Below are 12,169 nucleotides of genomic sequence, written 5' to 3'. Positions count from 1 at the left end.
CACCAGACATATGCCACCCTTGGCAGTTACACCAAAGCTCCTCACGGCATCCAAGTCCTTTTCTGGAGCTGGACTTGGCCAAAAGATAGCACTTTCAGTACAGCCTGTCCCCAGGCACTGGAAGGAAAAACTTCCCTGTCCTTACATGCTTCGCTTCAGCACTACAAGGAAGGGACAAAAGCATTTTGATTATAAAGAGCATTCGCAAAGCTCAAAGCACAGTTATTATTTGTAATTACAGTGCCCCAGTGCAGCGTAAGGACATCCTCTTAAGTAGGTCTAACCAGTGAAAGTGTTGTTTTTAGAGATATCTCTTTTCTTTCCAAATAAGGACCTTTAAAAAGCTGTTGTTTGTTGAATTCTGCATTAGCACATCGTCTTCCAAAGTCTCCTTACAGCCTCCTGGAGCAAAGCAAAGCCAGTCCAAACAATCAAGATGTACCACAAACAACCTTTCCACCTATTGTATGGCAGGTTTACATTCTGCACATTCAACAGAAACTGTATTTGTTGTAAAGGCTAGTTATTAAAATACACATACATTGGCTCTTTAGAGCCCCAAGAACTACAGCCTTGACAATTTACATGCACTCATTCTCATCTCTGCTAAACCCACACCTCACTGTTGCTACCCTAAATTTTAGTGAAAAGCTTTCCAGGTTTGGCCTGGTGCAACGAAGATCAGCTCCTGGGTGTGAAGAGAGATGGAACAGATGCAGGGTTTTTATTTATAAAGCCTCCCACTCTCTGCCTCCTGGCAAATCATATATCCTGCCAAGTCAGTACACACTGAAACCAAAATTAAAATACAATAAACTATCATAAGAAAAAAGGGCTGAAAACTCACCCACATAACATTTCCACAGATGAAGACAGTTGAGTAAAGAAGATCAAATTAGAAATAGAGAGAATGGCTCAGCAATTGGCCTTTTAAAAGGCTACATTTGCATGCAGAATGTGGTACTGGCAGGATAGGGGAGCAGTGTTGCCCTGTTCTTCTAAAGTCCTTCTAAGCCTTCTGATGTTTACATTTTTATAATGGAGTTTCTCATGCACTTTTCATGTAAATAATGATTGTTTTGCATTCCTTTCTGCAGGAGGAGAGAACTGATGGACTGTTGGTTTGACCAGTATGGCTGGAGAGGTGGCAATTTCATCCTCCAATCCATGGTCACTTTTGGAATTCTATAAATATCAAAGTCTGGAAATAAATGTGCTTTTCTTTGCCTTGGACATCTCATCATGTGAGTGTCATTCATTTCATGTTGTATTGTGACAGGGCAGGGCCTGGGAGTGGGACAGTCACCACAAGAACTGGCAGGTTTTGGCTGACCTACAGGTGTTAGGGTCTGAATGTAGAGAGCTGAAACATAACAAGGGCCATTCCAGCAGTGGAAGCTTCAACAAGTCCCAAGTAAATGGGGTTGCTGCTTCACCACTGATTTGCCCATGTGCAGGATGAGGCCACTGAAGATCAGGGCTCTGGGCCAAGTCTCCAGAGCAGCTCATTTCTGGCTCTCCCATCAATCTTCAGGACAAGCTCAAGATAGATGAAGAGCAGAAACCTTCTCATGGCACCTCCTAATGGTGACAAATGCCACACAAGAGTATCTTGGTAAACAAAGCAGAGTCTGCCCAGCATCTCACTTCCCCTGCAGAACGATCTGGGTACCGCTGTCCCCTGCCAGTCACATCCACTTTGAGTGTAATCCTTCAAACCAACTGCACCCTTCCCCTTCACAAGGGCAGTGGGTGGCACAGGGGAGCCCTGATCTCAGCCAGGCCAGATGAGTCTCCAGAAAAAGTAATAACACTGTAATCACAAGGCACATTACTCTATCAGCAGGTGAAATCCCACATTAAAAAAAAACAACCTTTTGCAGATCACACTTGCCCAGAACCACATCAGGGGAATGAGAGTGCCCTTGCAAAGTCTGACCCATCTTACATTGCTCTGGAAGGCTATTTCTCACCCAGGATAAATAGCCCTCTGCTCAGCAGGGTATCAGAGTGTTTACAGATTTTTTTTTTCCCCAAAAGAACATCTACTCCATAAAACAACAATTAGCTGCACTCTGAATTTATGAGTGTAATTTGCAATGCTGTTAAAGCATGGGCAGCCGTGGCTTTCATGCAATAGTAATTGCATTGCTGTGAAGGAGCCTGAATAAGGCACACTGCTGGCTTTTGGGGATTGCTGGAAAAATGAGAGGATGTTGTTCTTCATGGAAGAGAATCGCCACCACCTTCACAGTGATACAGGGCACACAATGGTACCATATCACCTGCAATGAGCTTGTCCTCTTGGTGAGTGGGGAATGCTAGTGTGGTGTAACACACCCTAGAGCTGCAGGAATAATTTTGCATTTAGTGACATATACAACTGAAGGAGTGTAGGGGGATGCCCCCAATGAGAGAGGGACAAACTAGCCTTTGTCCCCCAAAAAAGGAAGAAAGCCCAGAAGTTTCTCCCAACGATCAGGTGAAAAGCCACCTTATAGGACCCCAGAGACTTCACTAAAACCTTAGGGTCACCTAATTGGATGAGAGCCAAAAGATCCCGCCTGGGCCATCAGGTAGAAAAAGAGAAGACAAAAAAACTGCGAGGCTTTTGTGAAGGTGTTTTACCAGGAGCAGACCTCTGTACCTGGATCGGATTTTCTGTTTATTGTTTTTCCTTTTATTAAACAGTTTGGTTTCCAACACTGCAGCAGAAGCCATCCTGCTCATTATTTGCCTCCAAAGGTAATAGCTGAGCTATCCTTTGTGTGTATTAAGTTTTCTTTTAAAGGCTCATAAAACCCTGGCCCGACGAAACAAAACTTAATACGTGGCACCTGGACAGAATTTCTCATATTGAGGAAGATGGTCTAGGAATTTTTGATTACCTCAATCAAAATAGGACAATTTTCCTTGGTATTTGCGTTTTTGGGGAAGCAGGCCTGCACCTGAGTTTTTTGTCGCGTTAAAAAAGAAAACTCAGAAGAAGAGATTTGAGGTTTAGAGGGAATCCCAAATCGAAGCCTCATACCGGTGAAGAAGAGGCTATAATTCAGACGGGACGGGAGCAAACGGCACACACCCTCAGAGGATACTGTGAATCGGCTAAGCTGAAACTGTTGCACCCAGGACCCGGGAAAAAGTCTATACCAAGAAGGACGACCAGAAGACTCGGTGAGTTTCACCATGGGGAATCGGTTGTCAGTAGCTGAGCAGGAATTTTTTTCGTATTTTAATTATAAGTTGGAAATCCAAGATATTCAGTTTGACAAAAAACAGCTTAAAAAGCTTGTAAAATGGGTCTTAAAAGAATTCCCAAACTCAGACATGTCTCAGAAACTCGATCCAGACTTCTGGGATTCAGTTGGACTGAAATTATATAACACAGAAAAGAACAAGAAGTCCAACTTAAAGCTGCGTCCAATATTAAGGACGGTATTGAAATTTGTAATAATGGAAAATGAAAAGCAAGCAAAGACCAGAGAGAGAGCAGAATGCAGGCAGGACAGAGAAGACAGGAGAAAGCGAAGTTCTGAGGGGACCCAAAAACCTTCCTTTATCCCAGCCGAGAAACCCCGGTGGAGAGGCCGGGAGGCAGCCAGGCCAGCTGCCCCCCCGCCTGCCCCACCGACCCCATCCCGAAACAGGGGGGAGCAGACCAGCCCTGGCCAGGCTTGTCTGCAAAACCCGTCTTCCAAAAACCCTACCAGAGCAAAGTCCTCTCTATCTCCTCTCAAAACCTTGCTTTGGCGTTCAAAATCGGTGAATTTTGACAGTAAAACTGGAAAAAGCCGAGCCGATAGAATCCAGTCTGAGAACAATAGAGCACGTGGCAATCGCCATTATAGCCCCGAGCCCAGCTCTGCCCTTCGTGGGCGTGGCTCCTCGGACTCCCAGGAGTCCCTGGGTGGCTGCTCCCTGAGCTCCTGTCCATCGGAGCAGGGACGCGCCCCTTTTTTAGGCGGTGCCCGGTCGGTGTCCCTGCCCCTGCTCCCCGCCCACAGCCCAGGACGGCACACCCCCTCTCTGCCGAGCGTGGGAACCGGAAGTGATGCGCCGGAACTGACCCTGTCCAAAATGGCGGCGCCCATGTCCGATAACTTGCCGGAACAAAAAACAAACTATTCCTATGCTCCACAATGTAATTTCAAACAATCTAAGGAAGAGTTTAACACACAGAGAGTCACAGATACCTGGCAGAGGATAAGGAAGGATGCAGTTCAGGAAGGAGAGTGGGAAATTGCATCGAAATTGAAGGTTTTTCCTGTGAAATACACTGCAGGTCCGGGACCCAGGGCTACATGGCAACAAATTAACTTTGCTGAGTTAAAAGAGATTTGCAAAGCCTCTCGTCTGTATGGTAGAGATTCTGCCTATTTCAGAAGCCTATTACAGGCCACCTTCACAGCAAACATATTCACTCCACATGATCTAAAACAGCTTTGCACATCCCTGCTATCTCCAACAGAATTTTCTTTGTGGGAACTAGCATGGAAACGTTTGTTAAACGACCTTTTAAGAGGTTATGCAGGAACTCCAGCTACTGCAAATTTGACTATAGATCAGCTCTCAGGTGAAGGAGCTCATACAGATCCTCAAACACAAGCCCGAACTCTTAGTAGACAAGTATTGCAGGATGTCAAAGAAGCAGCAAAAACAGCTTTGTTACAAGTCCCTGATGGCAACAAGCCAGAACTAGATTTCACAGAAATAAAACAGGGCATAGATGAGCCTTATATTAAGTTTTTGGACCGTTTAAAAATGGCATTAGAAAAGCAGATTCCAATAGATCGAGCCAGACAAGAGTTATTAAAACGGCTTGCAATTTCTAATGCAAACCCAACCTGTAAAAAGGCATTACGTACATTACCACAGGATCCTGAGCCCACCCTGACACAGCTAGTAGATGCTTGCAACCGCCTGAGCACCCCTGAGCATGCAGCAGCCATGCAGGCAGAAGTATTGGCCAGTGCCATCACAACAGCTCAAGAAAACACCCTAAAGCAGCAGGAAAAAGCAGTAGAAAAGCAAACACAAACCCTAGCAGAAGCTTTAATAGCATTCAAAGGTGCAATTGAGAACCAACAAATTCCAAGGGACTCGTGCTATTCGTGTGGTCAGAGAGGTCATTTTAAAAGGGGATGTCCTAGGACCCGCAGAAGGCCATTGCCAAGAAACAGTGGATGCAGAGGTTTCTGTCACAATACTAACAGCTTTTACCCAGCACAGGGTTTTTCGTGCCATCTGCCGGGAAACGTGCAGCCCAGCACGGAGCAGTGGCGTGCCATGATACAAAAACCACTGCACCAGAGGCCAGAGACCACCACAGGCCACCAAGTTCAGAACTGCAACACATCCTTGCAGGACTTCCGACCACAATGTCCCCAGGTACCAGACTGGAGCTGTCTACAGCCCAGCCAGTGATGCTAACCAATGCTGTTGCTCACACAGTGTCTACAGGACAGCTGGGACCTGAACCACAACCACGTCAGTTCTTAATAGTGGGAGTGAGCAGATCCCATGCAGAAGGTTTTTATGTCATTCCAACTGTGCTGTCTGTCACCTGTTCACAAGAAATTACAGTCTTAGCTTTGTGTCTAGACCCTCCATGTTTTTTACCCAAAGGGTTAACCATAGCGCAAGCTTTCCTCCTACCAGAGTCACAGAACAACACAGCTGTCATCGCTTGGACCAGGCACATCAGCCGCGGGCGGCCTCAGCTCACCTGTGTCCTGAAGCACCTCGGGCAAGCCATCACCCTCACTGGCCTGATAGATACCGGAGCAGACGTCACTCTGATATCGAGATCGAAATGGCCACAGGACTGGACCATCGTGCCTACGCTGGATCAGCTAGCAGGTATTGGTGGTCACTGTGAGAGCTTTCGAAGCTCGCACGCAGTCACATTTGAGGGGCCTGAAGGTCGTGTTGCCACCACAAGACCATTCATTGTAGGAGCTGATATAGTTCTTTGGGGACGGGACATTTTATCACAATGGCATCTCAGGTTAGAAACTGGATTTTAACAAAAGCTGTTGATGGACATAACACTTTAAAACTTACATGAACATCTAACACACCCATTTGGGTCAGCCAGTGGCCCTTACCTGAAGAGAAACTTGCTGCTTTAGAGCAGTTAGTGCAGGAACAATTAACCAAAGGTCATTTAACTCCAACTACTAGTCCCTGGAACACTCCAGTTTTTGTAATCAAAAAGCCAAACAGTGGGAAATGGAGGTTGTTACAGGATCTCAGAAAAATTAACGAAGTAATTCAAGAAATGGGTTCTTTACAACCAGGTTTACCCTCTCCTGTTATGATTCCAAAAGATTGGAAGCTAACTGTTATTGATTTAAAAGACTGTTTTTTCAATATTCCCTTGCACCCAGACGATGCACCAAGATTTGCATTTTCCATCCCATCCATAAATCAGCAAGCACCTTTGAAAAGATATCATTGGCTCGTTCTTCCACAAGGAATGCGCAACTCGCCGAGTATATGTCAGTGGTATGTTGCAAAAATACTTTCCTCAGTTCGTGCACAATATCCAAATTCTCTCATATTACATTACATGGATGATATCTTAGTAGCAGCAAAGGACCAAGCATCAATGCAGGAGACAACAGATCAGGTCATCTCAGCAGTAGAGAAAGCAGGACTCACTGTAGCAAAAGAAAAAATACAGACACTTCCTCCCTGGAAATATTTAGGATACAGGATCACAGAACAAACGGTAACTCCGCAGCCACTCCAGCTAAGGACAAATCCAAAGACCTTGAATGAAGTGCAGCAGCTTGTAGGCACTCTGAACTGGCTTCGTCCACTACTAGGCCTTTCAAATCAGGACTTGGCTCCTCTGGGAGATTTGTTAAGAGGAGACACAGCCTTAAACTCACCGCGAGAATTCAACAAAGAAGCTCAAAATGCTTTAGAGAAAGTGATGAGAGCCATCCAGTCACGTCAGGCTCATCGGTATAATCCTAACCTGTCTTTTTTGTTTGCAGTTTTAGGGGAGAGTCCACAACTTCATGGTTTGATATTCCAGTGGGATCTAGAGAAGAAGGACCATCTGATAATCTTAGAGTGGGTTTTCCTATCGCGTCAATTGGGTAAAACTATAACAACTTGCCCTGAAATTATTTCACAATTGATTATCAAGGCTAGATCTCGAATGCTTTCCCTTGCAGGAAGAGATTTTGCAGAAATCTTTCTGCCTGTCACAACCATCTACTTAGAATGGTTAATTCAAAATTCAGAAGTTATGCAATTTGCTTTGGAAAATTTTGCAGGAAAAATTTCAGTCAATTGTCCCAAACATGAGCTATTAAGTTCATCTTTAAAATTAATTCATAAGCCTTTAAGAAGTAATGTACCCCTTGAGGCAATCACATTTTTTACAGACGGTTCTGGGAAGTCTAAAAAATCTGTGATTGCTTGGCAGAATTCAGAGACAAAAAAATGGGAATCAGATATTGAGGAAGTAGATGGTTCTGCACAGATTACAGAGTTGGCAGCAGTTGTACGGGTCTTTTCAAAATTCACATTTCCTTTTAATTTAGTAACAGATTCAATTTACGTTGCAGGTGTGGTGGAAAGAGCAGAAGGATCTCTGCTAAAAGAAGTTGCTAATGATCAGTTATATAGTTTGCTCAAACAGTTAATCTTACTTCTTTCCATTCGACAAGAACCTTACTTTGTAATGCACATTCGCTCACATTCTTCTCTTCCAGGTTTCTTAGCAGAGGGAAATGCCATGGCTGATTTGTTAGCCATGCCAATCCAGCACACACTTCCTAATGTTATTGAACAAGCAAGAATGAGCCATGCTTTCTATCACCAAAATGCACCTGCTTTAGTAAGAATGTTTAACATCTCTCAGAATCAGGCAAAAGCAATTGTTCAGTCATGTCCAGATTGCCAGAAATTAGCTATACCAGCAATAGCAACAGGAGTTAACCCTCGAGGCTTAAATAGCCTGCAGATATGGCAAACAGACATCACTCAATATCAGTCATTTGCAAGGTTCAAACATATACATGTATCAATAGATACCTTCTCAGGAGCAATTTTTGCTTCTGCACATCAAGGAGAAAAAAGTAGAGATGTGATTAAACATTTCTTACAAGCATTTGCATCCCTAGGTATTCCTCAAGAAGTCAAAACTGACAACGGACCAGCCTACATTTCTAATAAATTGCAAGAGTTTTTCAAAACTTGGGGTATCAAACATACCACAGGTATTCCACATTCTTCCACAGGCCAGTCTATTGTAGAAAGAGCACACAGGTCATTGAAAATGATACTAGAAAGACAAAAAGGGGGGACAGAAGTGCTTTCTACAATAGAGAGGCTGAATAAAGCTGTATATGTTTTTAACTTCTTAAACAATTCCTTTATGGAGCAGGTACCACCAATTTTCAGGCATTTCAGCAATACCAGTCAGGCAAAGCTCAAGGAAAGACCACCAGTCTTCATCAAGGATCCAGAGACAGGACAGATTTCAGGACCCCATCCTCTTGTAACATGGGGCCGGGGGTTTGCATGCATTTCTACAAACACAGGTCTTCGATGGATCCCTGCAAAGAATGTCAAGCCACAAGTGCAGCCGATCCGAGAGCAGCAGACGGCACCAGAAGAAGAATGCACAAACAACTGAGCCACGGATAGAAGCAAAGACTGTTTTCTAAGTTTGCATTAGTTAAAATTGTTTACAAGAAAGTTTTGCATTGAAAAAGTTTTGTAGTTATTGTTGTGATAAAAAAGTTGTTAAACCTACCTCTATGTAAAAGTCACACATATAGCCAGAAATTTGAAGCCTACCTGGAAAAACACTTCACCAAAGTTAAGATAGAGAATTGGCAGCAAAAATTATTGGCATTCTAATCTATACTCCTTTCTCCTCTTTCTTTCTAAATGTATAGTAAAGGGTGAGATGAAGGAGTGTAGGGGGATGCCCCCAATGAGAGAGGGACAAACTAGCCTTTGTCCCCCAAAAAAGGAAGAAAGCCCAGAAGTTTCTCCCAACGATCAGGTGAAAAGCCACCTTATAGGACCCCAGAGACTTCACTAAAACCTTAGGGTCACCTAATTGGATGAGAGCCAAAAGATCCCGCCTGGGCCATCAGGTAGAAAAAGAGAAGACAAAAAAACTGCGAGGCTTTTGTGAAGGTGTTTTACCAGGAGCAGACCTCTGTACCTGGATCGGATTTTCTGTTTATTGTTTTTCCTTTTATTAAACAGTTTGGTTTCCAACACTGCAGCAGAAGCCATCCTGCTCATTATTTGCCTCCAAAGGTAATAGCTGAGCTATCCTTTGTGTGTATTAAGTTTTCTTTTAAAGGCTCATAAAACCCTGGCCCGACGAAACAAAACTTAATATACAACCTCTTTCAAAGGACTATTTACCTTTTTGTCATAAACAATCCAATTCAAAACTATTAAAAGGAAAATCCCATGTTTCAGTTAGGTCACATTTTCGTATATGATTAAAAATGACACATCCTTGTGTTTGTAATATCTTCAAAATATTTGATTCTTGAGGTCCTTGAGTAAAGCCATAAGTAAACTGTTCTGTCCGGAGGCTTCTTCGCTTGGTCATGATCTTATTATTTGATGGATAGATACAATGTTAACAACATTATTTAGTTGTATTTGTAGAATCTGTTTGTATAGTTATAATACCAAAAGTATAGATATAAATATATCCTATTTTGCACTATGAATATAGATAGCATTAGGAAAATTAATACACAAACATCAGAGGTTTATGTCCAAAAGGGAGACAGAGGAGTCCTTTTACTTTATTAGAATAAAGGGAAAGGCCATGGGGCATTCCCTGGGATCTCTCAAATTTTTGGAGGATGCAGCGTCCTTTTTATCCCAATTTCCTGGCCTCATTTCCCTTCTCTCTTTCCCCATTGGCTGAGGTACTTGAGAGGTATAGACTTCCTGAAATGCCTGATACCAAAGATTTCCCTCTAATGTATAATCCTCCCTTTCAATTTTTAATTGATATGAAATTTTAGGGGTTTTTCTTCCCCATTGTTTCTTTCATCTTTCAATGTCTAATTTAATTTATCAGCAAACCTAAAGTTTATTTGTAAAAGCAAACATCTTTTGCCATTCATCATTCAGTGGAATCCTTCCCATTATTTTTTTTATCTCACAGCTCTAGTTTTATCTACCAGCAGACCCACAGCTTGTTTGTAAAGACAAATCCGCTCTTCCTCTCAATAGTTTGCAGCACTACATATCAGAGTTATCAAAATTGGATCATTTTGTTATCTAAGGACACCTATGAAGTTGTTTCTTGAGGTCAGAAGGGATTAAGTTACTCACTTGCATAGCTATTATACTGAGTCATCGACTGTAAAAGGTGATACACTGCAGGTTGTCCAGAAGTCAGAGGAATTAATGTTAATTTAACATAATCCTTGTGATTTGTAGAGTCGGTGAGCACAATGCTGGCTTAATTAAATATGTATAATAACATCTACTTCCAGGCGAGGCGTCCCGGCACAGGGCAGCTTCGGCGTGTGGTTTCACATCCTCCTCCCTCAGGTTTTGCATTGCTGGAATGGCTCTTGAGGTATTAAAGAATCTTTTTCCCAGCCCCGCCACCAAAGAAGCTGACATGCATTGGTTCTGCTTTTCAAGGTTGTTTATTTTTCTTATCTATAACATTCTTTTTCTGACCCGTTCAGGTCTGTCTGGCAGGTCGGTTAGTGGCACACTGAGCACCCTTGGGGTGGTGTTAACATTTTATACTCTCAACTATGTGTACTTTATTTACAATAAGTTTCCAATACCTATCACCTATGTTAGACAGTCTGTCCCTACTTTAAACCAATCCAAAAGTGTCATCATCACAGCAAAAGATGGAAGACAAGAAGAAGAAGGGCAGAACACATCCAGATTCCTCCATCTTGCCTCTTGAACCCTCATTCTAAAATCCCCAAAATTCTACTTTTTTCACCCTGTGACAAATTAATTATCATTCTACTTAAACTCTTGTGGCTTGTACCTCTTCATACAAAGCTGGTAATTTTTTCCATGGGTTAAAATCAAAGGCACAGGTGTATTTGACTCTGTGTCAAGGTTTCTGAGCCCCCTGCCAGGGTCTCGAACCATCCAGGGCAGGCAGAGGAATGTCCTGGGTTCTGACACCTCCCCTGTGTTCCCAGTGTGGGGTCCACACTTTCCACTGCTTCTCCAGGTGCCCTGTCCTCGCCACATGCCGTGGTGGGTGGTGCCCACAGCAGCTCTTCCACTGTCCTCGCATCCCCCTCAGTCTTTAATTGTTCTAGCAAGTCCACAATGAGCCTTCAGGGCTTTATCACATTAATGGCAGTCTTGTCACCTATGGAGGGTGCTGTGAGTATAAATCTGCCAGTTGGCTCCCAAGTTTTTAAGTCCAGGACAGCCCCTACTGTCATGTCTGGTCCATGGCTCTGACACCATGCCTGCAAGGCTAGCAAAGCCTGCTCATCATATTTTGTCCCTTTTTTCTTTAAAAAAAAGTCTATACCTGGAGAACAGAGTCTTCCTCCACTGAAGTCCATGCTCCCATTTTTCCCAGCAGTGTCTCTTATTCACAGAGCAGTCCAGACCCACACGGCATTCTCTGCCACCTTGCACAGCTTTCCACACTACGCACTGCTCCGCCGGGACTCTGCAGCAATTTCCACTGCCCTGTGGCTTTCCCCACCCCTCTCTGCCACCCTACAGGCTGCAGGCAGCAATCACTGCTGCCCTCTCTCTCCCCGCAGTACCCACAGCAGCTTGTTGTGTCACGTCGGGGTCACCAATGTCACTGAGGTTGGAGACAGGCATGCAAAAGAACACACCAAAGTTCACATAGAAACAGACGAAGTTTATTGCTGAGAGCTCCTTTTATAGGGCCTTTGAATCTCCCAAGCTCACACACCTGATTAGTTAGTCTTAGCACCACCCAGCTCAATGATGTCTGCAGGCCTGATTCAATGGGATTGGTCACAGCCCCCTGTTTGAATTTGAATCTGACCGATCATTATCATACCATTGTTTACTTCTATTCTCTCATGAACTTAGGCTGGTCCAGTTGGTCTCTGCTTGGGTTAATTTATCTGTGCAGCTACAGGCTGGCTGTAGCTGTCACAGGGAAGGGTGCATGAGTGAAGGTACTGCAGAG

General features: G+C 43.7%; 1 long non-coding RNA gene across 1 annotated transcript; it reads left to right on the top strand.

Moving 5' to 3' along the window:
- Positions 1-2,382: 2,382 nt before the first annotated feature.
- LOC135285060 (uncharacterized) lies at positions 2,383-9,259 on the top strand. The gene is made up of 2 exons (XR_010350073.1): positions 2,383-5,388; positions 5,659-9,259. It is a non-coding gene; the product is annotated as an uncharacterized LOC135285060 (long non-coding RNA).
- The last annotated feature ends 2,910 nt before the right edge of the window (positions 9,260-12,169 follow it).

The sequence above is a fragment of the Passer domesticus genome, chromosome 22 (assembly GCF_036417665.1).
Source record: "Passer domesticus isolate bPasDom1 chromosome 22, bPasDom1.hap1, whole genome shotgun sequence".
Lineage (NCBI taxonomy): Eukaryota > Metazoa > Chordata > Aves > Passeriformes > Passeridae > Passer > Passer domesticus.
This window is presented reverse-complemented; position numbering and strand designations above follow the sequence as displayed.